Raw genomic sequence first — 25,594 nt, 5'->3', positions numbered from 1 at the left:
CAGAGAATAATGTGGCTACTCTGTGAAGCAGTTACTTTTTTGCGTGAACTTTAGGCCACTTTTGGGACTGGATGAGCATTTGAGGTGAGCTGGGGTAGTAGTGAGGATGAACGTGGAGCTGGTGACTCCCTTCAAGTATAACTGTCATTTTGTCTCTTGATGTAGCTTGGGTTCTACAAACAATGACAGATGCAGTATCTGGCACTGAATGGGTACAGAGCAGGTGAGGGAAAGCCCATGGTGCTAATCACAGAATTACCTCTATTAGAAAAGACCTTCAAGATCATTAGAGTCCAACCATTAACCCAACACTGACAAGAACTTAAGCCATATCCCTAAGTGCTATTTCTATATGACTTGGGGGGTGTCTTTAGGGATGATGAGTACTTCAAGGGATGGTGAAGGAGGTTGAAGCAGAAGAGGTTTGCCAACCCATAGGATTCTTTCAGATGCTTCCTGCTGGCACTCTGCTTTTTTTTTTTTTTTTTTTATGAAGACGAGCCTGGTGACTGCAGAAATATACCAGTTACCTGATGTGCCTTTTCTTGAGGAAGGAATCTGATCCCTGGCCTGCTGCAAGCTAAGCTGGGAGACCAGGAACAACTGCCCTTCAGCATGAATATTGATAGAAGATGGGAAGAGAGAGTCCAAAACAGAAATGCCTCTCATTCAAAGATGTTGCATTTTGGAAACTCCCCATCAGAGCAGATCCCAAAAGAGTCTGCGGAAGTCACCGGCAACAAGACTCTTTCCTCCTCCTTCAAAAAAAGAGAAAGTCATTCTCAAGATGGAAGCACAGCACATCTTTCTCAAGTTGATGGTGTTTCTGGCTTTGTGGGTCACAATTGCAGCAGTTGAGATGATGAAAATGCATTCCTCTGCACATTTTGGTACATCCAGATGTATTAACAAATCAGAGAGTCCTTTTTGGTAAGTTTATATACTGCAGCAGTGGGGATTTGTTTGACTCCTGCAGTTTTACCCTCCCTTCTCTCCATCATCCTTCAAAAATTAAAGCCAAAGAGTTATCACAGACTTTTTTTGTATCATAAATGTAACAAAAACAGTTGTGTAAAGTACAAACTGCATTGTTTAGACACTAACAGCCCCTGCTAACATGCTTTAGATCTCGTATTACCTAGTTTAGCTAATTATCTATTCTAAATCTTTGAACAGAGAGACAGCTGGATGCTGCAGGTATCTTTTGCTGGTGTTTTGATGGAGTGCTCTGAAGTACTTTGTTTCTGTCTCCCTCTAAATGGGGTATTTCCCTGGGGGTTTGGTAGCATCTCCTTTGGGCAGCTCTCCCTCCCGGTTGTGTAACACACAAAAAATACCTGGTCAAATTATCCCCGTGTTTGAGATAGAAAATGTAATGGTATCAGTGAACAGTTGTACAAGTTACATGAATGCAGAAAGGAAGTGAAATACTTGCCTATAGAAGTATTTAAATAGGATATGTATAAACATGTGGACACCTCATGAGCAGATGGTGAATTTATTTTTTTACTTTCAGGAGTCATTTTTTACTTTCAGCTTTGTCTAAGCAGGATGCAGCGCCACTACTGCGGCAGCGTGTGTGTAGGTGTCTCTCGTGATACAAGTAGAGGAAGCCATACAGGGTTCTCTATCCCAGCAATGGAGTAGGGAAGGATGGAAGCTTTTCCTGCCCCCAGCAAGAGCGTTGCTTTGATGTTACGAATGTAATGACAAATCCTGCCTAATAGTCTTCATAGATGTCTTTTAAGCACTGGAGTTACAGTGGGGAGGGGTAAAGGGCTGTGAGGGCTGTCAGGGTGTCTGGTAGAGGTGAGGGGGGAGTGTGGGATCAGGAGGGACAGGGGATATTTTGCTCCAGGGAGTCTGTGTGAGTGTATCAAAGCTGATGTATAGGCCAAAGCAGATATTAGATGTGTAAATGGGTATTTAAATGCTTGCCGGCTTGCTGACAGACACCAGTCCTCTAGCAACCGGAAACAGCATGTGAAGCAGCCAAACACACTCTCTATTTTGGACCTTTAGAAACCAGATGTTCCCCATTACTCAGCTGCACTCCATGTCCTTTTTTTGTCCTCCTGTAACCAGAAGCAGCCAGACAGTCACTGTTCTCTGTAGTGAAATGAGGTAACCAGGTGCCACTAATTGCCAGGTAGAGGGCATGAGCTTGTGTTAAGCCCACCTGTGCCTGCTTAGGGCAGGCCCCAACTGGGCATGAGCAGGATTAGGGGGCCAATAAAAGGTGAGGCCTGGAGCCCAATCTCAGCTCATTCCTGAGCAAGCCAGCAGAGAGGTTAGCCGATTCGGGAGCAGTAGCTCCGAGCCAGGCTAGGCAACCCTGAGGGCAATAGACTCAGAGCACTCTTAGTGAGTTTCTGCTGGAACACCTGTTTGGACCTTGGAGGGCCGTGCCCTAAGAGACATTCACCTTGCAACAGTTCTCATTTTTGGTCGTCCAGCAACAAGGTAAGGTGGGGCTTAATGGATAAGAGGTAATGGGGAAATTCTGATTGGACATAAGAAGTTCATTTTTCACCATGTGGACAGTAAAAGATTGGAATGGTCTCCTCGGAGAAGCGGTAGATTCCCCCCGTTGTAGAAAGTGTTAAGACATCGAATCCATAGCATTAGGTAGAGGGATGGACCAGATGCTCTTTGAAGGCCCCTTCCAACACGAGTGATTAAATGAATCTATGAAGTAAGAGAAAAGTGACAGGTTTTGGCGAAGATCAGAGGATCTGCCAGATGGTGTGTTTCTACGCTCAGGGGACATTGGGGGTTCTTAAATTTTTAACTTCCAGTTTGTCCGAGTTGCGGAGACTCGTTTGTAGTTTTTCGCTGAAAAGATGGCCGACTTCCGGTAACAAAACGTTCGACTTCCGGTAACAAGATGGCCGACTTCCGGAGACTCGTTTGTAGTTTTCCGAAAAAAGATGGCCGACTTCCGGAGACTCCTTTGTAGTTTTCCGGTAAAGGGATGGCCGACTTCCGGAGACTCGTTTGTAGTTCCCCGGTAAAAAGATGGCCGACTTCCGGTAACAAAATGGCCGACTTCCGGAGACTCGTTTGTAGTTTTTCTCTAAAAAGATGCCCGACCGCCGGTCAATGGTTTTGTATCTTCTTATATTCAGTGCGTGGCAGCGTGTATTGGGGTGTTCAATTCTTAACACGCATCGGATTGTTTCGTTTTTGGAGACAGCGCATCTGACACGTAGGACCAATGGTAACCTTGTTATGTGAGGTAACAAGGGAAAAGTGTGAGTTGGCAGAAGTGAACAGCAGGCTGATTTGGAATTAACAGAAGAGGCTTAACAAAAGGTTTTGGATTTATGATCCTCACAAATAAGAAGAGATCTCAAACAAATCTGTAAACGGGTTACACAGAACTTGGAGCCCAGGGGAGAAAATTACCAGAAGCAGAAAACAACTCCACTTTGAGAGTTATCAGTGTTATAAATTACTGACTCAATATTCTGTTAATAGTTTAATTTAATTAATAAAATTGCAATAAGCAAAACAGTGCTGGGTGCGTGGGGAGTCTCCGCTCCACTCGCACGCATGCCTTAAAGTTTAATCTTTTATCTTACATTCCATACCTTAATACACATTCATATCTATTCTAATGCGTATTCATGACTGTTCTAGGAATAGGCTGGATTATGTTTATTAGTTCCTGTGAGAAGCAGGCCTTCAAAGGCGCATGCCCACTTTATCTCTGGGGATCTTTTTGACCCCCATCTGGTGGTCGTTGGATGAAGTCAGTGTCTGCCTCAGTTTCCCCTCTCATTACCCTTCGATTTCGCACATGCGCTCCTTTGCTCTTTCCTGTGCAACGCTCTGCAGTCAGCAGTAAAACCACCTTAAATTGCAACGCAATTTAATTTGGTGAGCAGCAAAATCAGCTTAGATTAGCACAACAGGATGTACGTTGTAGTGTTTTCAGGGTACTGAAACTGTGGATGTCTTGTTTCTTGTTCCCTTAAGCTTTGTAGTTACACAAAGAACAGTTATATTTCATTCCAACGAATTCCTACGTTTGCATATTTCACAATATTGAAGACAGATATATTATTAGTACTCTCAAAGTTGGGTTAGCAAACACTTCATAATTATTTAACACGAATTCACAAGCATCTACTACATTAGCACGTTTTTGGGCTGCGCTAGAACTAGAACAACTCACAGTAGGATATAAAGCGGCTCTGTCTGCCATAATTCCTATCATGCAATGGGTCAAATATATTCAAGATAGAGCCAAAGTGGGAGGCTATGGTGTGGCTGCCTTCCACTAGCAGCTAGCCACTGCCCCCCATGAGTAATCAAGAAGTAAACCCTGATTTTGCACTCAGAAATGAATCTTTGATGAGGTTTGAAAAAAACTTGGATCTATTAACTCATCCTGAGACGGAGCACATTTGGTTTACTGGGAGATCAGCTAAGTATGTAGGAGGAAAAAGGCTTGTGAAAACAGTAGCTTACCCTCCCCATTCTGAGAAATTTTTTTCAAACCACGAGAGAGTGCAAAAGCAGCCAATATACTGAATTGTCTGGGCAGATATTTTAGGTAACCACCACTAACATGTCTAGGGGAGATAGTTTAGGCAGCCCTACGATCTGCGACTTGAGCCCCAGCCAGGCCCCGGTTTCGGTCGTTACGGGGCGTAAGACCGGACGTTTTCACGTTAAGAAAAGCGCAAGTCCTTCGGACTAGCAGCAACGGGATACTCAAAAAAATGGACCCTTCCTCACCTACAAGAGGACGCACCGTGTAGGATTTCCCAACTGCTGGGAAGGGTTCTCCGTGTCCTCGTAACAACCAGGGCTCCCCAGCAACCGCAGATCCAGGCAAAGTCGAACCATTACGGCAATCGGCGACACGTCTTTCTTACTCTTTATCGCTGCGTCTGTATAGTAACAATTAGATGAGTTGCTGTGTTTTGCTTTGACTTTGCTATCGCACTTCAGTTTTGTTGTTTGTTTCTGCACTTGTTCTCTTATAATTTAATACATCAGTAAATATAAACTAACTTCTTTATTTGGGTGCCTGTGTCTTTTGCGCTGACCCCGGCCATCTGGCAAAGTATCATATTAAGTAGCAGATCTATATAGACCTCAGGACAGTCTCAACTAACCTTGAAATCTAGAGAAACCGATGCCACGTGAAACACCAAGGACAGACTAATAGAAAAGCAGCGCAGCAAGCCCCTCCCTCCTCGAGAGCCAGATAAGTCCACAGGACAGGGAGACGGCAAACTGAAAGCTGAATTTCAGGAACTAGAGTTCCATATGGAGACCAGGAAGCAAATAAATCAATTTATTTGGGGATGGCAGCAAACCGTCAGAACTTCAGGTTCAGATGAAACAACCAGTGAAATCAAAGGCACATGCAGAAGAGCCAAGAGACCAATCACCCTGGGGTAATATGCATTTTAAAGAAACCCTTTATACAACGGTACGGGTGCACATCATGCCGACAGGTAGCGAGGTATTAAAAGGCAGAGATAAAATACACTAACTCTGGGGCAGAGGGAGAGTATGAACTCCGCTTTACTGCCAGGGGCAAAGACCACATCCAGCCACACCCAGGGTCCTCTCCGAGGAAGCGTTCAGAAAGGGACGGGGGTCCGGTCTCCCCCTCAAGGCTCTGCCAGAGGGTCTTCCTGGACTCTTTTTCAACATTATTGCCCCATCAGAGCCCTCTCATTCAGGGCACCGCTCCTTACGAGACCATCCTCACGCCACCCCACACCCTTCGATCTCTGTGGTGCTCTTTTTAGCTCTCTTACTGAGACAGAATCCTTCTTCAGGACATCTGTACATCAACTGAACACATAGAGTTTTTCCTCATATCCCAGAGCCGCCTTTTACCTCTCTCACAGCACCCTTCTCTCACCACCATACCTCCGGAGGCCAACCTCACGCCCCCCCTCTCGGCGTCCCACAGCCACCTTCCGGCTCCGTTGCGCATTTTACGCCTTTTTCGCTCTACGAGAAGCTCTTCTGATGCCGTCTGTCATTCGGTTCCCAACATCCCAGGGATGCCTGTACTCTATTAAAATCCCCTCCAGACTGCTGCTTGTGCCCCTCAGCTTTCTTCAGTGTCTTCGATCCAAAAATGACCCCTCTAACAGAACGCTGCCTTCCACTTTTAGCTTTGTTGCAGAGCTCTCACCCTTCTGAGTCTTTCAGGAGACTTTGTGAGTCCATATCTGTGACCCACCCCACTTGTTCTTTCCTCTCTTCTGTCTAATCCAAGCCTCCAATGACCTTTACTCTGTTAAGATTCCCTGTGGGTTAAATTTTTACCTGGCCGTGTCGCTGAAGTAACAACGAGAGAGAAAAAAAACCCCAAATTCCTCAGCCGGCATCACGGAGTCTCTCTGCTTGTCCCGCAAACTGAAGAAAGAGGAGAAAACTGACTGCTTCTCCTCTGGCTGCTTTTATACCTTGTGGTAATCACCACCTCCCCTTTCCCAGGGGACTGTGGGAATAGCTGTGGGCGGTGCCTGTGGTTTATAAGCCGCAGCCTTTGGCTAGGGTCTTCAGTCAGCTCTTGGGCTTCTCTGAGGTCAGAGCTCTCCTACTCCTGGAGCTGACTGCAGCTGTTGAGCTGTCTGGGCTGTTTGGGAAGACTCTTTAAGGTAAGAACTTTAGAACCACCGAAAGTTAGAGCTCTTTATAGCAAGAATATGGCTGCATGCAAATTTTTTTTTCTATTTGTGATTCTTTTTTTTTTTTTTTTTTTTTTTTTTTTTTTTAATGCAGTTGTTGAAGAGGAACCTTAAAACTGCAGGAACGTGCTAGTCAGACAACGTGGTTTTGTTGCTGGACATAAATTTAGACCCACAGGCCTCTGAAAGCTAAGTACAGGAACTTGGTTGCAGAGGGGCTGAGGCTTGGAGTTGCAGGAGGGATTTTGAAGATGGCATCTGGGAGAGGGCTGTCTACAATCAGCCCCCTTTGAGTGGGTGAATAGAGCATGTTAGTTTCCAGGGCAGGGCAGCTCCAGCCTTGGTGTGTGGGGTTGTGTATCTTGTGTTTTCTGTCTTTGTCTTAGAGCTTCCTCCGATTTTGATGGTCTTCTGTGTGTCCTCACAGAACAAGTCTCGCATCTTGGGCATCATCCCTGCACAGCCTTTCCCGATCATCATGGTGCTGATCAGCAGCATCATCTGTCAAAATTGCAGATCGGTCTATGTACTTGGAAGTTTCTTGATGGTTGTCTTCCGCAATGTCATTCTCAATTGCATTGTCATCTGATCTCTGTGCACCCAGTTTCCCTGAGGGGGACTCATTCCCCGCATCCTTGCATCCTCAGGTCTTGAAGGTGGCTCCTCGGGCATCCGTCGCTTCGTTCCCTCGCTTTGCAGACACATCGCCATAGGTCTTATTGCCCAAAAGTCTTGGGTTCCAGTGTCCGTCTTCTTGCTGCGAGTTTTATCTTGAGCTCAAGTCTTGTGACTCACATGGCTGTGTCTCGGGTCAGTCTGTGCCTGTGAGTGTTTGGCTTGGAGCTGCCCTGCCTGCTGTGTAGGTTCAGGGGCCATGGAAAGCGACACAACCTGACCGACTCGGTGCTGAGCAGCTTCCCAGTGACTTGCATAATCCTGTTTTTCAGATCCCACGTGTCAGTGACCATCAAGAAACAGATGGAGGAGGAGAGGAGGCCACCATCCGAAGGTTGGTCAGGGTGTGGAGTTGGCGGGAAGGTGCCTCCTTTGGGTGCTCGACTGCATTATGGTTTGTTGTCATTTTGAAGGCGGAGGCGGCGAGCGAAGCGAGATACGGGCACCGGAGGTGGCTGTGGCAAGGTGAGCAAAGGCTGGTGGGCTGGAGGAGCAGTTATTCTCAGGTGTTGTATTATTGGTTGGTCATGAACATCCCTTGTTCTTTGTGGTTTTTTTCAGGTGCACTCCTAACCTTGTTTTGGCACCCCAAAGAGATGGCAGGCAGATGGGTGAGAGGCCGAGGAAGGAAGGAAGCAGGAGATGGACATCACAGTGGGCTGCTTGTTGTTGGGGACAATATCTCGGCGTGTGCCTTTTGCTTTGACTTTTGCAGGTGTCACACACAGTGCCGGAGTGACAAAGCCATGTCTTGAGGAACAGCTGGAGAAGGTGAGATGTCTGTGGGCTGGGTCAGCCATGTATTAACATCAACTCTGTTAAAGGTTTCCCTTATGTTTCAGGTGCTGTGCGTGCCACCTTTGGAACCGGATGAGCATTGAAGGTGAGCTGGGGTGGTAGAGAGTGGGTTCGTGGAGCTGGTGGCTACTGATCAGCAGAACAGTAACTCTTTCTCTTGGTCTTCTAGGTGCCCAAAGCAGTGGTGGACACAGCATTCAACTCCGGATCAAGGAGGTGAGTGGAACTGGGTGGGGCTCTTTTGAGGCGGTGGGTGTAGTGTAAGTGGTTGTTGATGGCTGAAGTGCACCTTATTGGTGACACCGTTTCCGATTTTCCTCTTTTAGTGTTTGCAGGTGATGAAGAGGAACATGCCCGTCAGACAGCATGGTGTTTTGCTGGACATAGATCCAAAACCACCATCCCTCAGGAAGATAAGTTGAGGGACTGAAGTGAAGTGCTGAGGTTGGGAGTTGTTGCAGAAGGGATCTGGAAGTTTTCTGAGCAAAGGCTGGCGTGGGCTGCCTGTTGTTTTAGGCAGTATCTCGGCACGTGCTTTTGCTTCGACTTTTGCAGGTGCCACGCAAAACCACGCGTTGAGGAGCAGTCGGGGAAGGTGAGATGGTTGCAGGCCGGCTCATCCCGAGATTTTACTTCAACTCGGTTAAGGGTTTCCCTTTGTTTTTGCAGGAGCTGCGCGTGCCCCCTTTGGAGGGGGAAGAGCGCTGGAGGTGAGACGGGATGGTAACGAGGAGGCTCGATCTGACAAGCAGAACGGGAATTTTGTGTCTCCTGGTATTTCAGGTGCCAGAAGCAATGGTGGCCATAACAAGTGGAAGGAGACGGTGAGCAGGGCGAGTCGGGGGATATGAGGAGCTTGTGGAAGGGGTTGGTATTTAGCTGACGTCCTATTTCTGGTGGCACTGCCGTTTGTTGTTGCAGATGACGAGGAGGAACTTGGTGGTTTTGGGAAGATCCCCGTCAGGCGATGTGGGTTACTTTTCTGTCCAGTGCTTCAGAGCCCCCGCCGTTTGAAAGGTAAGAGAAAGGGAGGATGGTTGGGGAGGGTCTGTGTAGAGGGGTCAAGGTTAGGAATCGCCGGCTCGGGTTTTAAAGTTACTGTAGGGGAGCGAGCTGTCCAGAAGCGGTGCCCTTTGGGTGTTTGATGGGCGCCTGTCCCTCCCTGGCCTGATGCTAGCAAGTGTATGAGAACTGTATGAGGACTGGAGGTGAGGTGGCAGTGCAGGGCTTGTGGAGTAGTGTCTTCTCTCAAGCACAACAATAGTTTTGTGCCTTTTAGGTTCCCTGAATGACGATGCCTACAGCGTTCAACTCTGGAAAGCGTGGGGAGTGGGACCCCGCAGGGCTCTTCTGCGAAGCTGGGACATTTGGAAGGGAATGGGGCTGGCTGATGTTGGACTTATTGCTGAATATTCTGGTAGGCGCTTCGGTGTTGTGGTTATGTGTGTGGAGTTTTTTTTGTTTGCTTGTTTTGGTGTTGTGGTGTGACTTTTTTTTTTTAATGCAGGTGGCAAAGGGGAACCTTGCAAGTTGAGGATTATTCTGGGCTGCTCCTGTCTATTTTCCTGGCTAACCACGACTTTGGAGAGCCAGTCCTCTGAAAGATAAGTTGAGGGACCAGTGGTGTAGAGGGGTCAAGGCTGGTGGGAGTTGTGGAAGGGGTTTTGAAGTTAGTGTAGGGGAGAGGGCAGTCTGGGAGCAGGCTCCTTTGGTCAGGTGAAGGAAGTGGGTTAATTTCTGATGTGATGCCAGTGTGGGCAGGGCAGCTCCAGCCTTGGTGTGTGGTGGTGTGTAGTTTGTGTTGTATGTCTTTGTCTTAAAGCTTTCTCAGGCCTTGATGTCCTCTCAGAGCAAGTCCCACATCTTGACCCTCATCCCTGCAAGGCCTTTACTCATCAGCACAGTCCTAGTCAGCAGCATCTTCTTCTTGTGTGACAAGTTTGAAGTGTAGATAGGTCTTTCATCTGGGAAGCTTCCTGATGGTCATCTTCTGAAACATCATCGCCACCTGCATCAGCATCATCTCTGGTCATGGATTTTCCCAGAGTGGGACTTTGTTTCCCGCATCCTCGTGTCATCAGGTCTTGAAGCCCGGGTTCTTCGGCGTCCCTTGATTCAGCCTCTCGTTTTGCAGTTGCATTGCCGTAGGTCTTCTTGCCCAACAGTCTTGGATCCCAGAGATATTCTTTTTGCTTGGTGTTCTCTTGAGATCGAGTCTCGTAATTTGGAGGGCTGTGTCTCGAACTGGTCTGAGTGTTTGGCTTGGAGCTGCCCTTCCCGGAGTTTGCTGGAAGAGCCATAACTGAATAGTTCAGCTGTTGGGCAGTGTTCCAGTGACTTGTGTATCACTGTTTTTCAGATCCCGTGTGACAAGGATGTACATGAAAGAGCGGGAGGAGAGAAGAGCGCCGTCCAAAGGTTAGTCGGTGTTGGAGTGAAGGTCCCACTCCCGGCTACCTGGCCCCATTATGGTTTGTTTGTCCTTTTGAAGGTGAGAGCAGCCAAGGAAGCAGAATATCTGTTCCGGAGGTGGCTCTGGCAAGGTGAGCAAAGGCTGGTGTGCTGGAGGAGCAGTTATTTCTCGGGTGTTTTATTTTCGTTGAAGGCATTGGCATCCCCTGTTTTTTGTGTTTTCCAGGTGTCCTCCAAACCTACTTTTGGCACCCCACAAGGATGGCAGGCAGATGGGTGAGAGGCTGAGGCACTACCTCAGCATGTTCCTTTTGCTTTGACTTTTGCAGGTGCCACAACCATCCTTGTAGGGACAAAGACACACATTTAGGAGCGGTTGGAGAAGGTGAGATGGTGGTGGGCTGGGTCAGCCATGTATTTTACATCAAGTCACTTAAACGTTTCCTTTTGTTTTTGCAGGTGCTGTGCGTGCCACCTTTGGAACCGGATGAGCGTTGAAGTTGAGTTGAGTTGGTAGCGAGGGGTTCATGGGGCTGGTGACTTCTGATCAGCAGAACAGAAACTCTTTCTCTTGGTGTTTCAGGTTCCCCGAGCAATGGTGGTGCTAGCGTTCAACTCTGGAAGGAGAAGGTGCGTGGTATACCATGGGGCTCCCTCGAGGAGGTGAGTGCAGCAGAAGTAGCGTGCGTTGGCTTAGGTGGGACTTGTGCCAGCGCTGTTTGCGATCTGTGGGTTGTGTTTTTTCCTTTTTTACGTCTAGGGGATGAAGAGGAACCGTGCGACTGGAAGCACATCCCAGTCAAACGATGTGGTTTTCGTTACCGACCATGGCTTTGTGCTGCTGTCGCTCTTGAAGATAAGTTGAGGGCCCAGGGGCGGGTGGGGAGGGGCTGAGCAGAGGAGTCGAGGCTGGGAACTGCAGGTGGTGTTTTGAAGTTAGTGTAGGGGAGAGGGTTGTCTGGGAGCAGCCCCCTTTGAGTGGGTGAAGGAACAGGTTACTTTCCAGTGTGATTCCAGCGTGGGCAGGGCAGCTCCAGCTTCGGTGTGTGGGGTTGTGGGTTTTGTGTTGTCAGTCTTTGTTGTCTTAGAGCTTCCTGAGGCCTTGAGGGTCCTCTGTGTCCTCGCAGAGCAAGTCCTGCATCTTGGGCATCCTCCCGGGAAAGCCTTTCCTGATCAGCACGGCGCTAATCAGCAGCGTGTTATTCCGCACGACGAGTCTAAATTGCAGATCGGTCTCTTGACTTGGAAGTTTCTTGATGGCTGTCTTCTGCAACGTCATTCTCAATTGCGTTGTCATCTGATCTCTGTCCACCCAGTTTCCCTGAGGGGGACTCGTTCCCCGCATCCGTGCGTCCTCAGGTCTTGAAGGCGGCTTCTCGGGCATCCGTCGCTTCGTTCCCTCGCTTTGCAGACGCACCGCTGTAGGTCTTATTGCCCAAAAGTCTTGGGTTCCAGAGTCCCTCACAGGACAAGTAATATTGAACATCATCCCCATGGTGTTGAACACATTTAGTCATCATCATCATCATAGTGCCACCTGGATCCTTCTTTTCTTGCATCTTGCAAATTTCTTGATAGGCATCTTTTGTAATCTTCTTTATGAACGAATGAGCATCTCTGGTCATAAATTTTCCACATTTGCAACCTTGTCTCTGCATCCTTAGGTCTTGATGCTAGTCTTCTTGTACATCTGATAGGTTGTTTTGAAGAGTAATTATTGTAACAGGAAGTGTTCTATGACACTTGATGTCACCATGGGGCCTCCTTGCCTCACCCTTGCATCCCTGTAGATCTTCTTGGCCAACTTCTTGGAGCCCAGAGTAATTCTTGTTGGGAGTTTTCTATTAATGTTTAATCTTGTAGTTTGCAGTGGTGTGTCTTGGGTTGGTCTGTGTTTGTGTGTTTGGCCTGGAGCTGCTCTGCCCAGATTGTAGAGTTGGGGATATTGAAGAGCCATAAGGGTCTCTGGTGATGTTTGCCTGTAGTTTTTAGGCCACAATTTTACAGCGATCTTAGGTGGAGCAGCCATACTCAGGCTGGGTGGGCAGTTGCTTTGATGGTGTTTGAAGGTGATGGGACCCTCATGAGAGGGTTTTTCCTGTGCAGCGCAGGAGATCGACCCTCTCAGTAGTTAACGGTTGTATATGTATGGGTTTAAAGTTGTGGGGCTGTGTTTATTAATGGCATGAGGGTAGTAACTAGGTATTACCCTAGTAATACCTAGTTTCCTAACTAGGATTGAGATGTCTGGAATTGTCTGTCCATTGTTCAGCGTTCCAGTGACTTGTGTAACACTTTCTTTCAGATGCAAAGGACAAATATGCGCTTGTGAGAAGAAATGAGGGAGCAGAGTGCAGTCAGGTCAGTCAGTGTGTAGTGCTGGAGGGATTGTGCTTCTGGTAGCTACCTGATTACAGTGTGTGTTTAACTCATTTTGAAGGTAGAAGCAGTAAGGGAAGTGGGATAGTCACTGAAGGTGACTGGGGTGAGGTGAGTGATGACTAGTGGGACCAAAGAGCAGTTATTTTTCGGGTGTGTTGTTGAAGTTCGAAGCATCAGTTGATGTTTATAGGTTCTATTGTAGTCACCATGTGACAACAAGAAAATTGCAGAGGCTGGGTATGCAAATTGCCAAGGTAAAGGAGTAAGAGATGGGAATTGTTGCAGGCAGGGTGCTGTTTGAGGCAGCATCTTGGTACGTTCCTTTTGTTTTTTGCAAATATCCTAAGCGGGCTCACTGGGACAAAGCTGCTGACTGTAGCAAGTAGTCCGAGGCAAGGTCAGTGTCAAAGAGCAGAGAATAATGTGGCTACTCAGTGAAGCAGTTACTTTTTTGCATGAACTTTGTAGGCCACTTTTGGGACTGGATGAGCATTTGAGGTGCGCTGGGGTAGTAGCGAGGATGAACATGGAGCTGGTGACTTCCTTCAAGTTTACCTGTCATTTTGTCTCTTGGTGTAGCTTGGGTTCTACAAACAATGACAGATGCAGTATCTGGCATCGAATGGGTACAGAGCAGGTGAAGGGAAGCCCATGGTGCTAATCACAGAATTACCTCTATTAGAAAAGACCTTCAAGATCATAGAGTCCAACCGTCAACCTTACACTGACAAGAACTTAAGCCATATCCCTAAGTTAAGCTATTTCTATATGACTTGGGGGGTGTCTTTAGGGATGATGAGTACTTCAAGGGATGGCGAAGGAGGTTGTCGCAGAAGAGGTTTGCCAACCCATAGGATTCTTCCGGATGCTTCCTGCTGGCACTCTGCTTTTGCTTTTTTTTTTTTTTTTTTTTTCATGAAGACAAGCCTGGTGATTGCAGAAATATACCAGTTACATGATGTGCCTTTTCTTGAGGAAGGAATCTGATCCCTGGCCTGCTGCAAGCTAAGCTGGGAGACCAGGAACAACTGCCCTTCAGCATGAATATTGATAGAAGATGGGAAGAGAGAGTCCAAAACAGAAATGCCTCTCATTCAAAGATGTTGCATTTTGGAAACTCCCCATCAGAGCAGATCCCAAAAGAGTCTGCGGAAGTCACCAGCAACAAGACTCTTTCCTCCTCCTTCAAAAAAAGAGAGAGTCATTCTCAAGATGGAAGCACAGCACATCTTTCTCAAGTTGATGGTGTTTCTGGCTTTGTGGGTCACAATTGCAGCAGTTGAGATGATGAAAATGCATTCCTCTGCACGTTTTGGTACATCCAGATGTATTAACAAATCAGAGTCCTTTTTGGTAAGTTTATATACTGCAGCAGTGGGGATTTGTTTGACTCCTGCAGTTTTACCCTCCCTTCTCTCCATCATCCTTCAAAAATTAAAGCTAAAGAGTTATCACAGACTTTTTGTATCATAAATGTAACAAAAACAGTTGTGTAAAGTACAAACTGCATTGTTTAGACGCTAACAGCCCCTGCTAACATGCTTTAGATCTCGTATTACCTAGTTTAGCTAATTATCTATTCTAGATCTTTGAACAGAGAGACAGCTGGATGCTGCAGGTATCTTTTGCTGGTGTTTTGATGGAGTGCTCTGAAGTACTATGTTTCTGTCTCCCTCTAAATGGGATATTTCCCTGGGGGTTTGGTAGCATCTCCTTTGGGCAGCTATCCCGGTTGTGTAACACACGAAAAATTGCTGGTCAAATTATCCCTGTGTTTGAGATAGAAAATGTAATGGTATCAGTGAACAGTTGTACAAGTTACATGAATGCAGAAAGGAAGTGAAATACTTGCCTATAGAAGTATTTAAATAGGATATGTATAAACATGTGGACACCTCATAGAATCATAGAATCATAGAATTAGCTGGGTTGGAAGGGACCTCAGAGATCATCAAGTCCAACCCTTGACCCACCGGTGCGGTTGCTAGACCATGGCACTGAGTGCCACATCCAGTCTCTTTTTAAATGTGTCTAGGGATGGAGAATCCGCCACCTCACCGGGCAGTCCATTCCATTGCCTGATCACCCTCTCCGTAAAAAAATTCTTTCTGATATCCAGCCTAAATCTCCCCTGGCACAACTTAAGACTGTGTCCTCTTGTCTTGTTGAAAGTCGTCTGGGAAAAGAGACCAACTCCCGCCTGGCTCCAACCTCCTTTCAGGTAGTTGTAGAGAGCGACGAGGTCTCCCCTGAGCCTCCTCTTCTTCAGGCTGAACAGCCCCAGCTCTCTCAGCCTCTCTTCATAGGGCCTGTGCTCGAGTCCCTTCACCAGCCTGGTTGCCCTCCTTTGGACCTGTTCCAGGACCTCGATATCCTTCCTGAACTGAGGGGCCCAGAACTGGACACAGTACTCGAGGTGTGGCCTCACCAGGGTTGAGTACAGAGGCAGAATCACCTCCTTGGACCTGCTGGCGACGCTGTTCCTGATACAGGCCAGGATGCCATTGGCCTTCTTGGCCACCTGGGCACACTGCTGGCTCATGTTCAGCTTCCTGTCAATCCAGACTCCCAGGTCCCTTTCTGCCTGGCTGCTCTCCAACCACTCTGTGCCCAGCCTGTAGCGCTGCATGGGGTTGTTGTGGCCAAAGTGCAGGACCCGGCACTTGGCCGTGTTGAACCTCATCCCGTTGGAGTCAGCCCAACTCTCCAGTCTGTCCAGGTCCCTCTGCAGAGCCCTCCTGCCTTCTGGCTGGTCCACACTTCCTCCCAGCTTGGTGTCGTCTGCGAACTTGCTGATGATGGACTCAATCCCTTCATCTAAGTCATAGATAAAGATATTAAACAGTACTGGGCCCAACACTGATCCCTGGGGGACACCACTGGTGACCGGCCGCCAACTGGATGCAGCCCCATTCACCATCACTCTCTGGGCCCGGCCTTCCAGCCAGTTTTTAACCCAGCACAGGGTGCTCCTGTCCAAGCTGCGGGCAGACAGCTTTTTCAGGAGAATGCTGCGGGAGACGGTGTCAAGCAGATAGTGAATTTATTTTTTTACTTTCAGGAGTCATTTTTTACTTTCAGCTTTGTCTAAGCAGGATGCAGCGCCACTACTGTGGCAGCGTGTGTGTAGGTGTCTCTCATGATACAAGTAGAGGCAGCCATACAGGGTTCTCTACCCCAGCAGTGGAATAAGGAAGGATGGAAGCTTTTTCTGCCCCCAGCAAGAGCGTTGCTTTGATGTTACGAATGTAATGACAAATCCTGTCTAATAGTCTTCATAGATGTGTTTTAAGCACTGGAGTTACAGTGGGGAGGGGTAAAGGGCTGTGAGGGCTGTCAGGGTGTCTGGTAGAGGTGAGGGGGGAGTGTGGGACCAGGAGGGACGGGGGATATTTTGCTCTGGGGATTCTGTGTGCGTGTATCAAAGCTGATGTATAGGTCAAAGCAGATATTAGATGTGTAAATGGGTATTTAAATGCTTGCTGGCTTGCTGACAGACACCAGTCCTCCAGCAACTGGAAACAGCATGTGAAGCAGCCAAACTAACTCTCTATTTTGGACCTTTAGAAACCGGATGTTCCCCATTACTCAGCTGCACTCTATGTTCTTTTTTTGTCCTCGTGTAACCAGAAGGAGCCAGACAGTCAGCTGCTCACTGTTCTCTGTAGTGAAATGAGGCAACCAGGTGCCACTAATTGCCAGGTAGTGGGCATGAGCTTGTGTTAAACCCACCTGTGCCTGATTAGGGCGGGCCCCAACTGCACATGAGCAGGATTAGGGGGCCAATAAAAGGTGAGGCCTGGAGCACAATCTCACTCAGCTCATTCCTGAGCAAGCCAGGAGATAGGTTAGCTGATTCCAGAGCAGTAGCTCAGAGCCAGGCTCGGCAACCCTGAGGGCAATAAACTCAGAGCACTATTCATGAGTTTCTGCTGAAACGCCTGTTTGGACCTCGGAGCGCCGTGCCCTAAGAGAGGTTCGTCTTGCAACAGTTCTCTCTTTTGGTCCTCCAGCAACAAGGTAAGGTGGGGCTTAATGGATAAGAGGTAATGGAGAAATTCTGATTGGACATAAGTTCATTTTTCACCATGTGGACAGTAAAAGATTGGAATGGTCTCCCAGGAGAAGCGGTAGATTCCTCCCATTGTAGAAAGTGTTAAGACATCGAATCCATAGTATGAGGTAGAGGGATGGACCAGATGGTCTTTGAGGGCCCCTTCTAACATGAGTGATTAAATGAATCTATGAAGTAAGAGAGAAAATTGACAGGTTTTGGCGAAGATCAGAGGATCTCCCAGATGGTGTGTTTCTACGCTCAGGGGACATTGGGGGCTCTTAAATTTTTAACTTTCAGTTTGTCCGATTTCCGGAGACTCATTTGTAGTTTTTCGTTAAAAACACGGCCAACTTCCGGTAACAAAATGGCCGGCCGCCGGAGACTCATTTGTAGTTTTCCGGTAAAAAGATGGCCGACTTTCGGTAGCAAAATGGCCGACTTCCGGTGACTCATTTGTAGTTTTCCGGTAAAAAGATGGCCGACTTTCGGTAGCAAAATGGCCGACTTCCGGAGACTCATTTGTAGTTTTCCGCTAAAAAGATGGCAGACTTCCGGTAACAAAATGGCCGACTTCCGGAGACTCATTTGTAGTTTTCCGCTAAAAAGATGGCCGACTTCCGGTAACAAAATGGCCGACTTCCGGAGACTCATTTGTAGTTTTCCGCTAAAAAGATGGCCGACTTCCGGTAACAAAATGGCCGACTTCCGGAGACTCATTTGTAGTTTTCCGGTAAAAAGATGGCCGACTTCCGGTAGCAAAATGGCCGACTTCCGGAGACTCATTTGTAGTTTTTCGCTAAAAAGATGGCCGACTTCCGGTAACAAGATGGCCGACTTCCGGAGACTCATTTGTAGTTTACCGGTAAAAAATGGCCGACTTCCGGTAACAAAATGGCCGACTTCCGGAGACTCATTTGTAGTTTTCCGGTAGAATGATGGCCGACTTCCGGTGACAAGATGGCCGACTTCCGGAGACTCATTTGTAGTTTTTCGGTAAAAAGATGGCCGACTTCCGGAGACTCATTTGTAGTTTTCCGGTAAAAAGATGGCCGACTTCCGGTAACAACATGGCCGACTTCCGGAGACTCATTTGTAGTTTTTCGCTCAAAAGATGCCCGACTGCCCGTCAATGGTTTTGTATCTTCTTATATTCAGTGCGTGGCAGCGTGTATTGCGGTGTTCAATTCTTAGCAGTCATCGGATTGTTTCGTTTTTGGAGACAGCGCATCTGACACGTAGGACCAATCTTAACCCTGTTATGTGAGGTAACAAGGGAAAAGTGTGAGTTTGCAGAAGTGAACAGCACGGTGATTTGGAATTAACAGAAGAGGCTTAACAAAAGGTTTTGGATTTATGATCCTCACAAATAAGAAGAGATCTCAAACAAATCTGTAAATGGGTTACACAGAACTTGGAGCCCAGGGGAGAAAATTACCAGAAGCAGAAAACAACTCCACTTTGAGAGTTATCAGTGTTATAAATTACTGACTCAATATTCTGTTAATAGTTTAATTTAATTAATAAAATTGCAATAAGCAAAACAGCGCTGGGTGCGGGGAGAGTCTCCGCTCCACTCGCACACATGCCTTAAAGTTTAATCTTTTATCTTACATTCCATACCTTAATACATATTCATAACTATTCTAGTACATATTCATGACTGTTCTAGGAATAGGCTGGATTATGTTTATTAGTTCTTGGGAGAAGCAGGCCTTCAAAGGCGCATGCCCGCTTTATCTCTGGGGATCTTTTTGACCCCCATCTGGTGGTTGTTGAATGAAGTCAGCGTCTGCCTCAGTTTCCCCTCTCGTTACCCTTCGATTCCGCACGTGCGCTCCTTCGCTCTTTCCTGTGCAACGCTCTGCAGTCAGCAGTAAAACCACCTTAAATTGCAACGCTATGTGGTGAGCAGCAAAATCAGCTTAGATTAGCACAACAGGATGTACATTGTAGTGTTTTCAGGGCACAGAAACTGTGGATGTCTTGTTTCTTGTTCCCTTAAGCTTTGTAGTTACGCAAAGAACAGTTATATTTCATTTTAACGAATTCCTACGTTTGCATATTTCACAATGTTGAAGACAGATATATTATTAGTACTCTCAAAGGTGGGTTAGCAAACACTTTATAATTATTTAACATGAATTCACAAACACATCTACTACATTAGCACATTTTTGGGCTGCGCTAGAACTAGAACAACTCACAGTAGGATATAAAGCGGCTCTGTCTGCCATAATTCCTATCATGCAATGGGTCAAATATATTCAAGATAGAGCCAAAGTGGGAGGCTATGGTGTGGCTGCCTTCCACTAGCAGCTAGCCACTGCCCCCCACGAATAATCAAGAAGTAAACCCTGATTTTGCACTCAAAAATGAATCTTTAATGAGGTTTGGAAAAAACTTGGATCTATTAACTCATCCTGAGACGGAGCACATTTGGTTTACTGGGAGATCAGCTAAGTATGTAGGAGGAAAAAGGCTTGTGAAAGCAGTAGCTTACCCTCCCCATTCTGAGAAATTTTTTTCAAACCACGAGAGAGTGCAAAAGCAGCCACTATACCGAACTGCCCGGGCAGATATTTTAGGTAACCACCAGTAACATGTCTAGGGGAGATAGTTTAGGCAGCCCTACGATCTGCGACTTGAGCCCCAGCCAGGCCCCGGTTTCGGTCGTTAGGGGGCGTAAGACCGGACGTTTTCACGTTAAGAAAAGCTCAAGTCCTTCGGACTAGCGGCAACGGGATACTCGAAAAACTGGACCCTTTCTGGCTTCCTCACCTACAAAAGGACGCACCGTGTAGGATTTCCCAACTGCTGGGAAGGGTTCTCCGTGTCCTCGTAACAACCAGGGCTCCCCAGCAACCGCAGATCCAGGGAAAGTCGAATCATTACGGCAATCGGCGACACGTCTTTCTTACTCTTTATCGCTGCGTCTGTATAGTAACAATTACATGAGCTGGTGTGTTTTGCTTTGACTTTGCTATCGCACTTCAGTTTTGTTGTTTGTTTCTGCACTTGTTCTCTTATAATTTAATACATCAGTAAATATAAACTAACTTCTTTATTTGGGTGCCTGTGTCTTTTGCGCTGACCCCGCCCATCTGGCAAAGTATCATATTAAGTAGCAGATCTATATAGACCTCAGGACACTCTCAACTGTCCTTGAAATCTAGTGAAACCGATGCCACGTGAAACACCAAGGACAGACTAATAGAAAAGCAGCGCAGCAAGCCCCTCCCCCCTCGAGAGCCAGATAAGTCCACAGGACACGGAGACGGCAAAATGAAAGGTGAATTTCAGGAATTAGAGTTCCATATGGAGACCAGGAAGCAAACGGATCAATTTATTTCGAGATGGCAGCAAACCGTCAGAACTTCAGGTTCAGATGAAACAACCAGTGAAATCAAAGCACATGCAGAAGAGCCAAGAGACCAATCACCCTGGGGTAAGATGCATTTTAAAGAAACCCTTTACACAACAGGACGGGTGCACATCATGCAGAAAGGTAGCGAGGTATTAAAAGGCAGAGACAAAATACACCAGCTCTGGGGCAGAGGGAGAGTATGAACTCCGCTTTACTGCCAGGGGCAAAGACCACATCCAGCCACACCCAGGGTCCTCTCCGAGGAAGCGTTCGGAAAGGGACGGGGGTCCGGTCTCCCCCTCAAGACTCTGCCAGAGGGTCTTCCCGGACTCTTCTTCAACATTATTGCCCATCAGAGCCCTCTCATTCAGGGCACCGCTCCTTACGAGACCATCCTCACGCCGCCCCACACCCTTCAATCTCTGCGGTGCTCTTTTTAGCTCTCTTACTGAGACAGAATCCTTCTTCAGGGTCTCTTTGCACCCCAGAACCCTTCCTTCATTTGTTGTGATCTTAGACATCTGTTCAGTCCCTCAGCCCCCGAGGACATCCGTGCATCAACTGGACACATACGGTTTTCCCTCGTGTCCCAGAGCCGCCTTTTACCTCTCTCACAGCACCCTTCTCTCACCACCACACCTCCGGAGGCCAACCTCACGCCCCCTGTCGGCGTCCCACAGCCACCTTCCGGCTCCGTTGCGCATTTTACTCCTTTTTCGCTCCACGAGAAGCTCTTCTGACGCTGTCTGTCATTCGGTTCCCAACATCCCAGGGTCGCCTGTACTCTATTAAAATCCCCTCCAGACTGCTGCTTGTGCCCCTCAGCTTTCTTCAGTGTCTTTGATCCAAAAATGACCCCTCTAACAGAATACTGCCTTCCAGCTTGCCTTTAGTGCACTTTTAGCTTTGTTGCAGAGCTCTCACCCCTCTGAGTCTTTCAGGAGACTTTGTGAGTCCGTATCTGTGACCCACCCCACTTGTTCTTTCCTCTCTTCTGTCTAATCCAAGCCTCCAATGACCTTTACTCTGTTAAGGTTCCCTTTGGGTTGAATTCTTACCTGGTCACGTCGCTGAAGTAACAAGGAGAGAAAAAAAACCCCAAATTCCTCAGCCGGCATCACGGAGTTTCTCTGCTTGTCCCGCAAACTGAAGAAAGAGGAGAAAACTGACTGCTTCTCCTCTGGCTGCTTTTATACCTCGTGGTAATCCCACACGCCCCTTTCCCAGGGGATTGTGGGAAAAGCTGTGGGCGGTGCCTGTGGTATATAAGCCGCAGCCTTTGGCTAGGGGCTTCAGTCAGCTCTTGGGCTTCTCTGAGGTCAGAGCTCTCCTACTCCTGGAGCTGACTGCAGCTGTTGAGCTGTCTGGGCTGTTTGAGAAGACTCTTTAAGGTAAGAACTTTAAAACCACCGTAAGTTAGAGCTCTTTATAGCAAGAATATGCTTGCATGCAAATTTTTTTTTTTTCTATTTGTTAGTTTTTTTTTTTTTTCTACTTATTACTTTTCTTTCTTTTTTTTTTTTTTTTTTTTTTTTTTTTTTTTAATGCAGTGGTTGGAGAGGAACCTTAAAACTGCAGGAACGTGCTAGTCAGACAGCGTGGTTTTGTTGCTGGACATAAATTTAGACCCACAGCCCTCTGAAAGCTAAGTACAGGAACTTGGTTGCAGAGGGGCTGAGGCTTGGAGTTGCAGGAGGGATTTGGAAGATGGCATCTGGGAGAGGGCTGTCTACAATTAGCCCCGTTTGAGTGGGTGAACAGAGCATGTTAGTTTCCAGCACAATGCTAGGGTGGGCAGGGCAGCTCCAGCCTTGGTGTGTGGGGTTGTGTATCTTGGGTTGTTTGTCTTTGTCTTAGAGCTTCCTCCGGTCTTGATGGTCTTCTCTGTGTCCTCACAGAGCGAGTCTCGCATCTTGGGCATCATCCCTGCAAAGCCTTTCCTGATCAGCACGGTACTGATCAGCAGCGTGTTATTCTGCACAATGAGTTTAAATTGCAGATCCGTCTCTTGACTTGCAAGTTTCTTGATGGTCGTCTTCCGCAATGTCGTTCTCAATTGCATTGTCATCTGATCTCTGTCCTCCCAGTTTCCCTGAGGGGGACTCATTCCCCACATCCTTGCATCCTCAGGTCTTGAAGGCGGCATCTCGGGCACGCGTCGCTTCGTTCCCTCGCTTTGCAGACGCATCGCTGTAGGTCTTATTGCCCAAAAGTCTTGGATTCCAGAGTCCCTGTTCTTGCTGCGAGTTTTATCTTGAGCTCAAGTCTTGTGACTCACGTGGCTGTGTCTCGGGTCAGTCTGTGCCTGTGAGTGTTTGGCTTGGAGCTGCCCTGCCTGCTGGGTAGGATCAGGGGCCACAGAAGCACCACAACCTGACCGACTCGGTGTTGAGCGGCGGTGCGGTAACTTGCGTAATCCTGTTTTTCAGATCCCGCAAGTCAAGGATGAGCGAGAAACGGATGGAGGAGGAGACAAGGGAACCAGCTGAAGGTTAGTCAGGGTGTGCAGTTGGTGGCAAGCTGCCTCCCTTGGCTACCTGACCACATTATGGTTTGTTGTCATTTTGAAGGTGGAAGCGGCGAGCGAAGCGGGGTACGGACACCAGAGGTGGCTGTGGCAAGGTGAGCGATGGCCGGTGGGCTGGAGGAGCAGTTATTCTCAGGTGTTGTATTATTGGTTGGTCATGAGCATCCCTTGTTGTTTTGTGGGTTTTTTTTGTTTTTCAGGTGCCTTCCTAACCTCATCGTGGTACCCCAAAGAGATGGCAGACAGATGGGCGAGGGGCAAAGGTAATGGAGCAGGAGATAGATGTCCCAGTGGCCTGGGTGTTGTTGGAGACAATATCTCAGTGTGTGCCTTTTGCCTTGACTTTTGCAGGTGTCACACACAGTGCCGGAGTGACAAAGCCACGTCTTGAGGAACAGTTGGAGAAGGTGAGATGGCTGTGTGCAGAGTCGTTCACGTGTTTTATATCAATTCGGTTAAAAGTTTCCTCTTTTTTTTGCAGGCGGTGTGCCTCCTACTGTTGAGAACAGATGACTCTTAAAGGTGAGGTGGTACAGGGGGGGTTCATGGAGCTCGTGATGATCAGTCATCAGAACAGTAACTCTCTCTTGTTCTTTTTAGGTGCCCAAAGCAGTGGTGTAGACAGGATTGAACTCTGGATCAAGAAGGGGAGAAGAATGCTGTGGGACTCTTCTGAGGCCTCTTTTTTGTAGTGTAAGTGTTTGGAGACAGCTGAAGCGGTCCTAACTGGTGACATGGATTCTGATTTTTTCCTTTTTTTTTTTTTCTGATTGCAGATGGTGAACAGGAATGTGTGTACTGAAGGAACGTGCCTGTCACGGAGTGGTGTTTGCCTATGGACATAGATTCCGAACCCCAGCTCTCGGAAAGATAAGTCGAGGGACTGAATTGTTGGGGGGTTGAGGTTGGGAGTTGCAGGAGGGATTTAGAAGTTTGCTTTCTGGGAGAGGGCTGTCTGGGAGTAGCCCCCTTTGCGTGGATAAGCGGAGCCAGTTAGTTTCCAGCACGATGCTAGTGTGGGCAGGGCAGCTCCAGCCTTGGTGTCTGGGGTTGTGTGTTTTGTGTTGTCCGTCTTTGTCTCGGCGCTTCCTCAGGCCTTGATGGTCTTCTGTGTGTCATCACAGAACGAGTCCTGCGTCTTGGGCATCATCCCTGGAAAGCATTTCCTGGTCAGCAGCATCTTTTTCTTGTGTGACAGATGTAAACCATAGATTGGTCTTTCATCTTGGAAGTTTCTTGACGGTCATCTTCTGAAACATCATTGCCACCTGCATCGGCATCTCTGGTCTTAGATTTTCCCAGAGTGGGAATCGATCCACACGTCCTTGTGTCCTCAGGTCTTGAAGTCCATGTTTTTTGGCATCCATCGCTTCATCTCCTAGCTTCGCAGTCACATCGCCGTAGGTCTTCTTGCCAAGCAGTCTCGGATGCCGGAGATACGCTTCTTGCTTGGTGGTCTCTTGACATAGTCTCATGGTTTGCAGGGTTGTGTCTTGAGTTTGTGTTTGGGTTGGAGCTGCCCTGCCTGGAGTTGTAGGGTCAGGGTTTGTTGGAAGAGCCCTAAGGGAATATTCCAGCTGTTGAGCAGCATTTCAGTGACTTGCATAATACTGTTTTTCAGATGCTGTGTGACAAAGACGAGCAGAAAAAGGCTGGAGGAGGCGAGAAAGATGGCACCTGAAGGTTAGTCAGTGTTTGGTGTTGGTGGGGAGGTGCTTTCAATATTTATTAGAATCCCTGAGATTAGTTTGATTTATTTCTTACAGATGCAGAAGTCCAGGACGTGGAACAAAAAGCAAAGCAGGTGGGTAGCTGAATGTCATAGCAAGGCTTGGTAAAGTCTGTCACAGGGCAGGTGGATGTAGTTGCTCTGAGCAGCATTAATGTATTTTTTTTTTTTTTTTCTTTAGGTTGCAAAGCTGTGTAGAGCAGGCAGTTCATCTCAATGGGACATGACATTTGGAAGGTGAGCACTGTGAAATTGCCTGCTGGAAGTGTTAAATGTTATGAGTAGTATTGAAGTAAAAAACATTACCTGTGTATTTTTTCAGGTGGTGCCTCGGTATCCAGTTCAGACTAACATGCCTGAGGGGCATCTGGCGAAGGATTAAGGTAAAGGAGATTGGGCAATTCTCTGGGAGGGTTTTGTTGGAAGCAGCAGTATATTACAAATTGCCTTGCTCTTTTCAGGTGCCCTGTAGAGCCATTGAGGTGTCAGGAAGTACACCCATCAACTGCTTAAGAAGGTGAGATGCTAATAAGCTCTTTCAGTAAGATCAAAGTCCTTGACCACTCGCTAAAGCATTTGCCTTTTTTTTTGCAGATGCTGTTCTGGCCATTGTTGGACTTGGCTGAGCATTTGAGGTGAGGTGAGGTGGAGCGGTGGGAATGACGAGGATCATTTTAGGGAGCAGAACAGTAATTTTGTCTCTTGGTCTTCTAGGTGACAGAAGCACGGTGTCTCCGATGAGCGTGTCGTACGAGGAGGGCGTGCTGTGGGACAGTCGGTGCCGGTAGACGGGACGCTCTAGGATTCTGCACGGTTTACGGAGAACCGTCTTCGGGGAGACCATCCGAACCTGCGCCTTTTCGTCTAGCAAACTGTGTTTCCACGGCAGCGCTATGTTGTATTTCATCTGTGCCTCCTTCAGGGTTTCAGTCTCAAAGCCCATCAGGTAACAAATGTGTTGTTCTGGTGTTTGGTTTTGTAG

General features: G+C 47.6%; 2 long non-coding RNA genes across 2 annotated transcripts; both read left to right on the top strand.

The window, feature by feature from the left end:
* The first annotated feature begins 10,269 nt into the window (after window positions 1–10,269).
* LOC139806515 (uncharacterized) lies at window positions 10,270–10,849 on the top strand. Its single transcript, XR_011730264.1, has 3 exons — window positions 10,270–10,559; window positions 10,633–10,684; window positions 10,780–10,849. It is a non-coding gene; the product is annotated as an uncharacterized lncRNA (long non-coding RNA).
* A 29-nt stretch (window positions 10,850–10,878) lies between these two features.
* LOC139806516 (uncharacterized) lies at window positions 10,879–11,421 on the top strand. The gene is made up of 4 exons (XR_011730265.1): window positions 10,879–10,938; window positions 11,013–11,052; window positions 11,137–11,216; window positions 11,314–11,421. It is a non-coding gene; the product is annotated as an uncharacterized lncRNA (long non-coding RNA).
* Window positions 11,422–25,594: the final 14,173 nt, after the last annotated feature.

This window comes from Heliangelus exortis, chromosome 22 (genome assembly GCF_036169615.1).
Source record: "Heliangelus exortis chromosome 22, bHelExo1.hap1, whole genome shotgun sequence".
Classification (NCBI taxonomy): domain Eukaryota; kingdom Metazoa; phylum Chordata; class Aves; order Apodiformes; family Trochilidae; genus Heliangelus; species Heliangelus exortis.
This window is presented reverse-complemented; position numbering and strand designations above follow the sequence as displayed.